Consider the following 15852-nt stretch of genomic DNA (forward strand, 5'->3'; position numbering starts at 1 on the left):
AAATTACCCCACCAGCTAATAGAAAGACATAATCAGACGTAGACTTCCTACTGTCTAGGCAACTGGCAAAATCAGAGTCTGAATAACCAATCACTTCCAACTGATCAGTTGCTCTGTAAGTAAGCATGTAGTCTTTCATTCCTTGTAAATAACGCATCACCTTCTTGGCAGCCACCCAGTGATCCATACCAGGATTACTAACGTATCTGCCTAACATCCCAACTGCATAGCTAATATCTGGACGAGTACAAGTCATGGCATACATAAGACTTCCCACAACTGAAGAATAGGGAATGCATTTAATCCGTTCTCACTCCAGATCATTCTATGGACATTGGTTCAAACTAAACTTATCACCCTTAATCACAGGAGCAACACTGAGTCCGTAGATTTTCATACCATATCTCTCAAGAACTTTATCAATGTAGGTTCTTTGTGATAGCCCAAGCAGTCGGCGAGATCTATCTCGAAATATCTCTATGCCGATAACGTAAGATGCCAAGCCCATATTCTTCATTTCAAAATTCTTAGAGAGAAATGTTTTTGTATCCTTTAACAAACCAAGATCATTGCTGGCAAACAAGATATCATCTATATACAAGACCAAAAATAAAAACTTGCTCCCACTGACTTTCAGATATATACACTTTTCGAAAGTATTTTCTACAAATTCGAAAGACACGATGATGTGGTTGAACTTTAAATACCATTGTCTAGAAGCTTGTTTAAGTTCATAGATTGATTTCTTCAAATTGCACACTAGACTTTCCTTTCCTTGTATCCTAAACTCTTCTGGTTGGTTTATGTAGACTTCTTCCTCTAAATCCCCATTCAAGAATGCCGTCTTCACATCTATGTGGTGAAGCTCCAGGTCATAATGAGCCACCAATGCTAAAATGATCCTAAGTGAGTCCTTAGAAACAAGAGAGAAGGTCTCATGGTAATCAATGCATTCTTTTTCAGTGAAACCTTTCGCGACTAAGCTGGCTTTAAGTCGTTCAACTTTACCCTTTGAGTCACGCTTGGTCTTAAACACCCATTTACAACCAATCGTTTTAGACCTTGAAGGTAGTTCAACAAGCTCGTAGACATCATTATCGCTCATGGATTTCATCTCATCTTTCACGGTATCTACCCATTTACTAAAATCATTGTCAGCCTATGAAAAACTTAAAGGGTCATCCTTGATTCCTATATCAAACTCAGACTCTTAGAGATATACTATGTAGTTATAAAAAATGGCAGAGCTCCTCACTCTCTGAGGTCTATGTTGTACTTCCGACTGAGGTGGAGGTAAATCCACAGTGTTCTCAGTGACAACATCCTCATTGAGTGATACATCCTTTATAATTTGTTGTTTCATAGGATCATCATTAATGATGACTTGTGGAAGAATAGTATTATCATGATGTACAGGAGCTGGAAGTGTAACCTGGAGCTTCTCAAATATCACATTACATGGTTTATCATTCCCACAAATGTCGCCATCCTCTAGGAATCTAGCAGTTGAAGTTTTCACAATCCTAGTACTATGATTAGGTGCATAAAATCTAAATCCCTTTGACCATTGGCAGTAACCAATAAAGTAACAACTAATGGTCCGAGGGTCGAGTTTTCTTTCACGTGGATTATACAATCTAGCTTCAGATGGACAGCCCCATACGTGTAAGTGTCTCAAACTAGGTTTCTTTCCTGTCCATAACTCATAAGGAGTTTTAGGAACTGACTTACTAGGAACCCGATTAGAGATATACACAGCTGTTTTCAAAACTTCGCCCCACATAAACTCAGACAGTGATGAGTTGTTTATCATACTACGAATCATATCCTTAAGGGTACGATTACGTCTTTCCGTAACTCTATTCTGTTCAAGTGTACCAGGAAGTGTATATTGGGGAGTGATCCCCTTTGATTTGAGGAAGCGGGCAAATGGTTCCTCAACTTACCCTAGGTCTGTATATCTACGTAATACTCACCCCCTCTATCAGATCTCATGGTTTTGATCTTTCTATCCAATTTGTTTTCGACTTCAGCACAAAATGTCTCGAAGACATTTATGCTTTCAGACTTTTCCTTCAACAAGTAGACGTAACAATACTGTGAATAATCATCAATAAAGGTGATGAAATACGTCTCACCAGTAATACAAGGGTCAAATGGTCCACAAATATCTATGTGAATTAATTCTAATAGTGTATCACTCCTTATGGCAGCAACTTTGTTTGGTCTAGATTGTTTACCCTTTATACAATCTATACAAATTCAAAAGTTAGTGAAGTCCAAATTAGGCAATACACCTTCTTTCACTAATCTCTCCATCCTCGATCTGGAGATATGACCAAGACGTTTATACCACAAGGTTGAGGAAACATTATTATTGGACTTACGTTTAGTTCCAACATTCACATGCAAGGTAAGCAAAGAGCTTACATAATCGGAGTCCAAATTAAATCTATAAAGACCATCGCATAAATATTCAGTAAATACTAGATTATTATTTTTTTAAACTATCAAAATATTGTTCCCAAATGTAAAGTCAAAATCCTCAACATTAAGTTTAGACAAAGAAACAAGATTTCTGAAAATGGAGGGGACATAAAGGGTGTCCGATAAGTCAAGCTGGTATCCAGTATCCATAATGAATCTGTAAGTGTCGATCTCTTGAACTTCAGACTCCATCTGGTTTCCCATGTAGACAACACTCTCACTGGGACTTGGGCTCCGGGTTGAAAGGAATCCCTGTAGAGAATTCGTAATATGCACAGTTACACCAGAATCAATCCATCATGCATTACAAGGAACATCAACGAGATTGGTTTGAAAATAAACTAGGATAGAATCATTACCCTTCTTTTTTAACCATACTCGACGCTTCTGACAGTCCTTTCGAAGATGTTCGGTCTTCTTGTAGAAGAAGCACTTCATCTTGTCAGACTTTTCCTTGTTCCGCTCCTGTGGATTGTCAGTCTTCTTCTTTGTTACACTGTTGTTCTTCTTTCCTCTCTTACGCTTATGTGACACCAAGTTTGCCACTTGTCCTCCTACTTGCTTCAGTCTCTCCTCCTCCTGATCACACTTGCTCTGCAGCTCATTCAGATCCCACTCATCTTTATTAGTGTTGCAATGGATCTTGAAAGGTTCAAACTTAGAAGGAAGAGATTGAAGGATCAACCCAACAAGGAAAGGTTCATTCAGTTTCTGGTCTAACTTGTCCAGCTGTGCAGCTAAGTTTGCCATTTCACAGATGTGATCGCCTATGCCACTGCTGCCATTGTATTTCATGTTGACTAATTTGGACATAAGAGTGCTTGCAAGAGATTTGCCTGCTGAAGAAAATCGCCTTTCGATAGAGGCCAAATAGGTCTTTACATCATTAGAGGCAGGGATTGATCCTTTAATAGTCTTACCAATAGTTTTCTTGATGAACAAGAGGCACAACTGGTTTGATCAGGTCCACTTCTCATGAAGAGTTATCTCAGCCGGTGTACTCTTATCAGTAAGATCAACTGGCTTCTCAATGCGGAAGCAATAATCATGATTAACGACAGTTAGGTAGTATATCAACTCCTCGTGCCAATCCAAATAGTTTGAGCCAGTGAGAATAAGGACGGAATTAGGTACACAGCCATAGGAGATGGTCCTATTAAAAGGAAACAGAAATATATGTTTACTTATCTATATTATTTTGAATTTTAATAATACTAGAACTATAATTCTAGGGGGAACAACCTATTACATCATTACAATCTATCCTTCGGGATTGAAAATGTAACATGCTATTGGTTCACTCGATTGGTATTGGAAGCCACCTTTTAGGGCTAAAAATCTATCTACATGGTCAAGCAGAGATGTGTGCCTTTGGACACTCTCATTCCAATCCAACTGTGAGACTAATGATTTATCACAATGCCCTATTTTACCTTTAATTTGATGTTGTTACATTTATGTCTAGGGTTAACAGTTATGGTCATCACAACCATGATGAAACGTGTACCTTTGGATACTCTCGTTCAATCCAAATTGTATGACCTAATACCATAAACTAGTTGCATTATATTTGGGATGATTTGTCATTTATATCTTGGGTGAATCAAATTAGGCAAGTAAAGATGTGTGTTTGCAGAAAGTAGTGCAGGGAGCAGCCATCATATTACCCCAGAGTGATTAGTATGATGCACTTGGTGAGGCGCAACAGGGATCACTCTCGTAGTATGATTACACTTTGCACAATATAATGACACTTCCATCCAACTCGACTATGTGATAAACACTTGTATCCTAAATTGACTTATTTTGATGTCTTTTCATTAATGATGGTTGGTTCAGGTATTTCAAGTTCAATTACCTTGAATTTTTATGATCGATCCGCTTCGACGGCAATCGAATCACTATTTTTTTTTTTAATCCTTGAAAATCCCAACATCTAGTCACATGACATCAATAATTTATTAATTTAGTTTTCCAAAACTAATACAACTAAGTTCATCAATACGTTGTTTATCTTAAGGTTCTTCTAAAATAACAAACATAAGAGAAGACAAAATTATAATCGGGTTTAAAATGAAGACAGAATGACAGCGGAAGCGGTTATGTAACAATTCTGTCATACATAAATTTTAGTCATCCCCTAAAGGTTCTATTTCTGTCGCTAATAACAAGTTTCTGATGCTAATAATTTCTATCCACTAATAATCAGAAATAAACAGAAACTGATAGAATAGAACATGTTTTTTTTTTTTTTTAGAAACATAAATAAATGGAATAGAATTCATAAATAGAAACAAACCAATTTCTATTTATAACATAAATAAAAAAAATAAAAATAAAAATAAATTTAAACAAACATTTTCTGTTTATAAACATAAACAAAAAACGAAATAACTATAAGTAGAAATTAATTGCAGAAACTTAAACAAATTAATTTCTAATTTCTGTTTTGTTTGATTGGTTCAATTATCGGACCATGTGGTCCGTTCATGGGCAATCTTAATGGGTCAATACACAATAAATTAGGGTCTATTTCTTCAATTAAAACCATCACATGGGGCTTAATCCCATGACTTCTTTTATTAAAGAAATGCCCAACAGAGATATTGAAAAAAATATAATATAATTGTATAATACCCATTATGACCATTTCTTCAACCTTAGGACAGCTAAGAACAAAACAGAACCGTAATGGCAGAGACATGACACGACGGCTAGGCTCCAAATCTCTGACGAACATCCAAATTGGTACGACGAACATTATGCCGGCGACCATTGCCAGTAGAATCGCGCCTAAATCCCATTTATAGAATTTGATATAAAACCTAAAATCCCTCTTTAATGGTTGATTCCAATGTCCCAACCCCCTTTTATTTAATAAATCAAATAACACACATCAGACCATCATTAATCTGATGATTTATTCTGGAGTTCATTTTCCATTAATTGATTTCATACCCAAAGAAACAAACTACAAAACCCTTTGGTATTTAAAAATAGTTCGACATCCTCTTTAATAATATATATATCTATATATATATATATATATATATATATATTTAAATCGATTATTTGGCAGAAGGGATTCCATAGAAAGGAAATCAATAATATGATTTAAAGCATGAGGGCTATAACCTTGGCTCTGATATCATTGTAGGAGAATTAGTAATATTATAATTCTCAATTGAATCTTTGCCCTATACAATGAATCACTATAATGCTATAAAATACAATGACATATCGTTCACCGTCGAGCCATTAGTTGCGACAGAACTTGATGAAGCCCTTGCAACGGGTTTTGATGAGAAGAATATCAAAACAAAAAAGAGGACTTCTTCCCTCAATCCTTCTATATGCAATTCTTTCAATGGATAAAGAGTTATTTGTGTGTAGATGAGGGGAGGGACCGTCTCCTCCTTAAATAGTCATAATCTGTCAATCTCCCACAAAGACTTGACAGTTAGACTAGAGGATTAATACTCCCATAATGAAGCCTAGTAATGGAACATAAAGGATAAAGTTTAATGGAACCCATAACAGAAACCATTGAATGGAGATGGAGTTGGTCAATTGGCCAATCAAAAATTTTCTACATAAGATGCATGGGAAGGCTTGACTGTGGAGAATGACTGAATGAGAGATACTGGAAGAGGGAGAGGGAGAGACAATTGTAGAAACGACTGATGAGTGGGTGGAAAGGCTTGTCCTCACTACTTATGCAAAAGCCCAGTTGGTGGTAGAAGAAATCTGACGGTTAATTTCACACTTTTTGTTAAGGATTGCTTTGAATGCTAAATGGAAATACTAGCACACATGTCACCCCCTCCTTCCCCCGTTTCTCTGCTCTTTAATAGTTATGACAAGCACCAGCTCTTTACCAGCATCTTTTCTCTCTCTCTCTCTCTGCGACTTCTCTTCTTTGTCCTTTCAAAATTCAGAGAGAGAGAGAGAGAACCACAACAAAGAAAAGAGAAAGAAAATGGGGAGAGATCAGTTATTACCGTGTTTGGCCATGATCTTGGTTCAGTTTTTCTTTGCTGGAATGAACCTGATATCGAAGCTCACCCTGGACGCAGGCATGAACCCTTTTGTATTTGTTGCCTATCGACATCTCTTCGCCGCCCTTACTATATCCCCAGTCGCTTATTTCAGGGAGAGGTACGTACTTCAAAGTGTTCAATAATATTCCTCTTCTACTCTTCTTATTAATCACTATCCTCTACAGCTGGGCAGCTGTGAGTGCCCCACCCACTGCCCGACCACCCTACCTACCTGTGTGAGCCGCACCTCGGCAACACAGCTGCCAGGAAGCTGAGGATCCAAATCCTCTCTCTCTCTCTCTCTCTCGTTATTGGTGAAGCCTGCAAATCTCAATCCAATCGTTGAGATCTTCAATTTGTTATGTAATTCAGTAATTCGCCTTATGTTGGCTCAGACCGGATAGATTGTTGGGAGGCATTTTTATACTTTCCTGAGGTTAGGATTTTCTTTTAAATGTATCTCTTTATGAGATGTGAGATTATTGTGAGGGTTTGTGCCTTCCTTCTTGAGGGTGAACCACGTAAAATCTTCGTGTCTTGTGTTCTTGTTTCTCTTTCTCCTTGTTTTTTCTTCTACAAAATCATGTTATTTTCTTAACATCTCTCTCTCTCTCTCTCTCTCTCTCTCTCTCTCTCATTTTTCCATGTTTACTCTGTAGGCAAACCAGACCAAGGGTCACCATACAAATTCTTTGTCAGATTTTCCTAAGCTCTATTTTTGGGTGAGTTTCATTTCTTGCTACTATTTTTTATCTCTAAGCACCAACCAACTGTTCAACCATAAACACCATTAAAATGAATTGGAGTATATATATATATATATATATATATATATATATATATATATATATATATATATATATATATATATATATTGTGCTTTCTGTGTATGCAGGGCGACCCTTAACCAGTGTCTTTTTATTCTTGGACTCAAATATACAACACCAACAATAGCATCTGCATTCAGCAATTTACTACCAGCAATCACCTTCATCATAGCTGTTCCTTTTGGGTATCCTACTTGCTTCTGTTCTTTTTAGTTGCTTAATTAATATTTTGGAATCCTCTTAATAATTAATTTCTTAGTTGAGTAAAATGTGTTTTACTTTTATTGAATGTTATGGTTTTGAAGATTGGAGAGAGTCGGATTCAATAGGAGATCAGGGCAAGCTAAGGTGTTGGGAACAATATTATGTATTGGTGGTGCCATGTTAATGACATTTTACAAAGGCAAGGTCATCAACATTATGGAATCTAGCATCCATTGGAGATATGCTGAGAGGATGCAGCAGAGATCAGACTCTAGCAGTGAATCCAACTTGTTTTTGGGGCCCTTGCTTTTGTTTGGATCTTGCACCTCTTGGGCACTATGGTTTGTAGTCCAAGTAAGGATAATCAATATCATTACTTTCTTCATTTCTTTTATTAATTCATTGTTATTCAGACTAATGAGCAATCTATTCTTTTATATTCCAACTCAACCAAAAGCTATAATTATTTCTAACATTCTCCCTCATGGGTCGTCGCAGACTCTTTCCACCACTCTCCCCTCACGTTTGGGGATGAATGTGCAATCACAAAAAAGAACCCTAGCAAACAATCACACACAATGCAAGGAATATATAGTGGTTCGACAAGATTGTCTACATCCATGATCCATTCGAGAGAGAACCAAAGATTTTCCACTATTTTCTGCAAAAAAAAAACTCTCTACACCACTCTCCACCTCACAAAGTGCTTTCCTTTGTTTGTGGTTAGGTTTTCCCACAAAGACAATTTATAAAGAACCCTAAAATACTAATCCTCACACAATTACAATTTTACCTTCGTACATGTTATTGACTCAAAACCCGACCCAATTACAAATATAAACCCAATAAATAATTATGTGGACCATTACAGAATACAAGACATACCCAACCCCAATAGTCTCCACCTTAGCTTGGATTCTGCAAGCCATCCTGAAGAAGATCGGTGTTGCTGTCGAATCTGCAAACTCCGCCATTGTCTCTCCCTATTCGCCATACTCGAACCAAAATGGCCCACACCCCCACCAGGGGTGTCCTTCCCTGTCCTCCATACCCAAACTTGCATGGCCCACATCCCCAGCTGGGATGTCCCATACAGCTCATCACCATTGCATGATGTGACATGGCCTCACCTCTCCTACTATTGCAGCCCGCTCCTAGAAATCACTGCCACTCACCAAATCTGAATTGAAAGACACCTGCTTCTTTCCTAACTTGCATTTGCTCATCATGTAAACAACATGTAATCTCTTGGCTCCACCTATACCTCTTGCGTGAGTTCCATCTGTAGCTCCAAGTGCTTCAACACTCCCTGCAAGTCTATACAAATCCTCAATCATCCATCCCTGCCTCACAATTATGACCCCTCTTGAAACCCTGAGAACTTGACCTTCACTGAGCATCTAAAACCTCTCAAATCCAATGTTCTTAGTGAAATTAGATTCTTCCTTAGATCCGGAACGTGTCTAACCTCAGTTAAATTTCGCACAATATCATCAAACATGTGAATTCGTACAGTCCCAATCCAACCAACCTTACTTTTTTGCATTATTTGTCATTTTGACAATACCACTCTCACATGCATGATATGTAGCAACTCATCCCTGACTAAACACATATGAAATGAACAAACAAAATCTAAAAAATCCAATCAAAAGTATGCATACCTGATAAAATAGTGAGATAAACATCTCCATCATCACTCCATGAACATTCCATGACACTAGCATTGGATGATTTATCTTCCTTCTCCTCCTTACGCTTTGGACAATTCTTCTTTATATGATCTTCCTCTCACAATAATAACAAGTTATTGTACGACCTTTAGAGTTTGAGTGGCTCTTGTACTCGCCGAATTCGTCCTCTCCCTCACTTGATCTGCCTCTACCTTGACCATCACCTGCAACCAAGGCACTACCCTCCTCTAACGCCCGCTCATCGTTATTTTTCCATCGTGTCTAATTCATCAGCAAAGCAACAATAATCTCATCAAGTTTTAGAATATCTTTATCAAACAGTAATGTAATCACAATGTGATCAAATAGAGGTAGTGATGCCAGCAAGAGAAGTGTCTTGTCCTCTTCTTCAATCTTCACATCAAGAGCCGACAATTCCATCAATATCTTGTTAAACTCATCCAAATGCACCTCAAACTTCGCTCCCTCTAAAAACCAATGGTCATATAACTATTTCTTCAAAAACAGCCATTTTGTCAACGACCTAGATTTGTGCCTGCTTTCAAGCTTTGCCCAGACCTCCTCTGGATCCGCCAACCCGATGACCTCACGAAAAGTATTATTCACAAAATACAATTGGATATTGTTATTTGCTAATCTTTCAACTCTTGCTACTCATCGTCCTTCATCTTCTCTGGCTTTTTCCATTTCTTCTTGAGAGCCTTGATTGTTCCCTCCCACGTAAGAATATTTTTCACTTGTTATTGCCACAAAGTGAATTCATGATGACCATTGAAAGGATATATCGAAAATTTTGAACTGTTTACCATCATTTGATTTACTTGATCCATGCCCCATGTGTCTGCCATCAACCGGAACAAAATCGTTGATTTTGCATGAACCCACACGATCTGCCTAATCTGTCCATTCCATTGTGTTTGGAACACTGAAATACCTTAAGAATACCTAACATTTGTACCACACCCTCTATAAAAAATCAAAAACCTTAAGAACACCTAACCTCCTCTTGTGGTTAAGTTTTTCCCACAAAGACAATATATAGGGAATTCTAATCTCCACACAATTACAATTTTATCCCCTTATATGTAATAGACCCAAAACCCGACCCACCCAACCCCAACATCCCCCCTCCTCAGGTGTAGCTGCAAACTCTTTCCAACCCAAAAACTCAAACTCTTTCCAACACTCCCCCTCACGTATAGCTGCAAACTCTTTCCAGCGTCCCTCCCAATGTTGTTTGACTTGGTGTTTAATACTTACTTGGTTCTCTTTGTGGGTGATAATTTGTAGGCTAAAACGAACAAGACATTTGATGCTCCTTACTCAAGCACAGCCTTACTATGTTTCATGGGAAGCATTCAGTGTGGAGTAGTTGGAATATGCGTGGAGCACAATATCTCTGGATGGTCTTTAAAGTCCTACATTAGACTCATAGCAGCTTTATATTGTGTAAGCTTCATAAACCAAAATTAAGATCCTTATTTTCTTATTCTCCCATCAATTCCAATATTTCTAATCTTCAGACTTTCTTGATTTTCAGGGAGCCTTGGGGTCACTATCAATTTGTATCATGTCATGGTGTATAGAGAAAAGAGGTCCTCTCTATGTTTCCATGTTCAACCCACTAGTGCTAGTCATTGTGGCTTTAATAGGTTGGGCAATACTCAGTGAGAAATTATACATGGGAAGGTATTTTCTTTCTTATATTAATATTTAGCTAAATTTAGTGAATATTAAGTAGGGGTGCAATTAGGCCTGAGTTTTTTAAAACCCCAGCCCAGCCCAACCCAACCTGAGGTTGATTAGGTCAAGATATCTTAGCCCAGGTCCAGCCTTGTTGGTTTCAGCCCAATCCAGTCCAGTCTGACCCTGATTGACTATGGTTGGACCTGGTAATCTCTATGTAGGATGTAATTATGTATAATTATAGAGTGCATCTTGTCGTCACCAAAATGGTGAAGTGTGTGTTATACTATAAGGGTGAAAAAATAAGGTTATAATTTTCTTTTTCACCAATCTTGGTTATAACAAGATTTTCCCATTCTTGTTGTAACCAAGATTTGTTACAACAAGATTGTCACCTTACCTTTTGCCCTTTTAGTATAACACACTTTTTTCAATGATGTTAAATCCTGTCATTTCACATTAAAACTTTATTAAAATATGCATTAAACAGCTTTCAACTTTTTAAAAATAATTTTTTTTATCCTTACATTATATAGTGCATTAAATAATTTTTGAGAATGAGATAAGACAGTTAAAATAAGGTTACAATTTTTAAGTTGCCCGATCGTGTGTCCCCTGCACTAGCGCAAGGGCCAATGGCAGCGCACACAGGGGGCATCGACCAATGGGGTTTTCATTTTGCAGGAGGCAAGGTGCTCATTTAAGAGGTGGTTGTGTTTGGTATAGGCTGCAAATGACTAGGCAGTGTTCTTTTTCCCATATATTTATATGTACATGGCTAGGCCGAGTTGGACTGGCCTTAGATTGAGCCATCAACCTAGGCCTCACCAGGCTGACCCAAAGTGACCTTGGGCCTGAAAATCTCAGCTCTGCTGGCTGAAAACCCAACCTAAATCCTTTTCAAGCTTAGGGTATGCTTGGCCCAAATTTGCACCCCGATCGAATATTGATCGAGCATATTGATATCTGTAAAAGAGCGATTGACATCTTAACTCACAATTTTGTGGTTTCAGTGCTTTGGGGTCAGCATTGATAGTAGTGGGACTCTACGCAGTTTTGTGGGGCAAGGAGAAAGAGATGGACCAGAGAAGCATAGACAATGGGTCATCATGACGAAAAAGGAGATATAGAATTATGGGGCGCTGTTCTCTGTGCCGCAGCGCAGGCTGTGCCCAGGCACATGGGGGTGGGCGCAATGACCAGAACATTCTCCCTAGAATTATATATGTTTTAAATGGCAATCTTCAAAATGCAGGTTAAATGGCAGATTAGATCAGAACAAAAAGAGTACCAAGAGAGTCTCCCACCTTTGAACTCCTACCTTTTCTTCATCTCAAGATAAGGAGTTGTGTTTTTTTTTTTAAGAAAACAAAAGGGTTGGGGGGGGGGGGGACAAAGAAAATTTTCAGTATTTTTCTTCTCTTGGTGCACCAAGTGGGGTTTTGAGCAAAAAGTAATTAGTTCTGGTAAATCTTGTAAGCCTTTGATTTAACATTTTATCTTTGATGAATAAATGGATTGGGGGAAGAGGTGAGGAGCAGAGAAATTGCAACATTTTGTTTGAACTTGATATTGGAGTGGTAGATTAAAATGCACAAAGGAAACTCATCAAAAGATACACTTTAAACATGCCGGTCTAGAGAACATGGGACATCTTACTTAGCACATAGAGTTGGTAGCAATTCACTTAAACAAATTATGATGATATGTACGTTGTTCTAATGGGAAAATTCTTATCAATGCATGCATGTTGTGCATATCTTGTTTACATTATCATCTAATTATGAGAAGATTTTTCAAGTTTTTCCCATTTTGTAAAAGATTTCATTTATTTTTTTATCAATCGCACTTGGAAAGAAGTAATCAAATACAAGATTTTTTTTTTTTTTTTTCCGGTAGAAACACCCTGAACTCCCCTCTAAGAGGGGAAGGGGAGAATTTTATTCAGTAATCAACGTGTAAAGAAAAGTGGTGAAAGTTTTTTTAGGGTTTCGTCTCCGCCATTTCTAGCGTGTTTTCCCTCCGCTTAGGCATGTATCCTTCCCTACTGCAACTGCCCTTCCTCTCCTCTCCCCACTACCTTTCTCCCTGATGGAAAACCGCAGGCTACCCCTTCGCCTTCTCTCCCTCCCCCTCCAAACCTCCATGAGTGTCCAGAAGAGCCTGATAAAGAGGAGGGCCCTGATGAAGACGACGTATTCATCGTGGATGACGAGTTAGAGGATCGGTTATCTCACTGCGATTCCCTGACTCTGGCGGGTTATGTCTTACCTGGAAGACCCTACAGGAAGCAATCGGTGATGGAGGCATTGATCTAGGCCTGGAACACCATGCACCCCGTGTCTGTATCCTCCCTCAGGCCACATACTTATCTGTTCCATTTCCAGAACCCAATGGATATCCAGAATGTGTTCCAGGAGACGCCTTGGTCTGTGACTAGAAACTTGATTGTTCTAGAAAAGTGGAAGCCATCAAAGGATTGGTGTTTTGATAGTTTGGAGATATGGATCCAGATTCATGAGCTTCCCAAAGAGCTCCATGATCATCAGCTTGTTACTTGACTTCTCCAGAAAGTTGGTAATGTCTCGAAGGTTATGCTTATCTTTGGTATGGACACAAGCCAACGTGTCCATTATTACCGTGCCCGTGTTGCGATCGAGATCAAGAAGACTCTGAAGGCCTCACTCAAAATCAAGAGAAGGAATGGAAGTGAACACTCAATGGCTGTCCACTATGAGAGACTCCCCCTCTTCTGTTATTATTGTGGTCTCCTAGGGCACGATGAGAAGCGGTGCAAGAGTTTATTTTCTGATGAGCAAAGTCATTATTCATCGCATGGGTGTGAGCCATCTACTCCTTACCATCTCTTTCCCCGGCATCGATTTCAACCGTGCCTCCGTTGCTTTGCTCCAGACCTCAGAGTCATTGAGCATGCAACCACAGTTTTTCCATTCCCTCTAGCCTCAACCCAGAATTCCAGTTTCCCTACCACCGCCATCTGCCGCTGCCACCACCTCCACACCCTCCAAATTTTGGCCGTTCACCATCCCAAACTCTTGCAGTAACCAAGGCGGTTATAACTGCCCACGTCCAACCCCAGCCAATGCCTATCCAGCAGTTACCCCCACGTACTCTTACCACTAATGAATATTGACCCCACCACTACCCACTCCGTTGCTAATGCTAGTAACCACCAAAATCCCTACCCTTTTGCCAACAATCTCACTAACCCTATTAATTTTGTCATGCCACCTCAGTAACCCACTACCCATACTCCTCAATCCTCTCCAGCTAATGGCCCTTCGCACATTAATAATCAATTCACGGTTGAGAGCCAATTCCTAAACTATATTCAAACATTACCCCAAACCTCAGAACTCTCAAATGCCCTATCCGCTCTTCTCCCTCAGCTCTCTGACTTCACCTTAAACCCCCAACACCATAGTACCACGGTGCCCCCGGCTTCTGGAGTCACCTCTGCTCATCCCCAAGCTCTCACCATTCAGAGAAGCCCTTTCCCCCTGGCGTCTCCTCTTACGTCGACAACCCCTTAGGCACCAAAGAGACCAAGAATGGAGGCCTCTATCTTGGATTTGGCTGATCCATTAGCACAAGCAGATGTTGAAATGATGGCAACCAACTCTACTGAACCTCTCTCTTCTTTTTTAGGGGAGAACCCGGTGGTGGCTGGGGAACAGTACCACGGCAGCAATGAAGCTCCTCGGATGGAACTGTCGTGGTTTGGGGAGGCTGGCAACTAAACGTTCCTTACACCACCTCCTCTGTACAAACCAGCCTGATGTTGTTTTTCTAATGGAAACAAAGAGTCGTAACTCTACTATTGCAACTCTCTATAGAAGGCAAAAATTCCACTCCTTCTTGGCTGTTGAGTCGTAGGGTGTGTCGGGTGGTTTGGTGATTTTATGGAAGGACACTGTGAAGGTTACTCTACAAGCTTCAACTACTCGTTTTATTGATGTCCAGGTCTCTCCCCTTGTAGAACCAGACTTCTATCTTACATGTATATATGGGGACCCAGTGAAGCAATTGCGGCAGAAAGTTTGGGATAGTATCATTGATATTGGAAAAAATAGACAAGGTAATTGGGCATGTTTTGGAGATTTCAATTCTTATTTGTCTTGGAGGGAAAAGGCTGGTGGTTCTCAAGCGAGTACAAGGGGCATTGATGCTTTCAGGGCTTTTCTGGACTCTTGCAACCTTCTGGATCTAGGCTTTCACGAGCTTTTGTTCACATGGAATAATAAGCGACAAGGGGATTCAAATATCCGTGTGAGACTTGATCGAGCCTTCTGTAACCCAGAATGGAGACAGGCTTTCCCGGATGCTTTTGTTTTTGTCAAACCGGCTGTTGGGTCTGATCACAACCTTATACTGCTTGACACCACTGGTGGCAAAGTGCAGGGTTGTAGACCCTTTAGGTTTGAATCAATGTGGCTGCAACTTAATGAATGTCAAAATGTTACAAAACAAGGTTGGTCTCTCCTTCCTAGTGGATCCCAAGTGATGAGCACATTTATGTGTGAAATCTTAGGGCATAAAGCATACATTTTACCACATTGGACAGATTTACTTTGGTTTTTTCTTGTGCTTTTCAGGTTTTAGGTGAATTCTTGTGATAATAGAGCAAAAGATGCTAAGAATAGCCGAAAGAGCCCAGGAGTTGAGAAAATCAAGTTTGGATTGAGCACAGAAAGAATTAAGCCAATCAATCTAATTTGAATGTGATTACAGTGGGCCTCTTAGCATAATTTTGAGGTGTTAATGGTATGGATGCGTAGCCCGTCGAGTCAGCTTCGTAACGGTTCAAACGGCACTTGATTCCGAGTTGAAACGAAGAAGTTACGGCGGTTTTCGTGGATAGGGGTTTATTTGTAATTATTGATAGTTGGTCGG

The sequence above is a fragment of the Telopea speciosissima genome, chromosome 8, assembly GCF_018873765.1.
Source record: "Telopea speciosissima isolate NSW1024214 ecotype Mountain lineage chromosome 8, Tspe_v1, whole genome shotgun sequence".
NCBI lineage: Eukaryota > Viridiplantae > Streptophyta > Magnoliopsida > Proteales > Proteaceae > Telopea > Telopea speciosissima.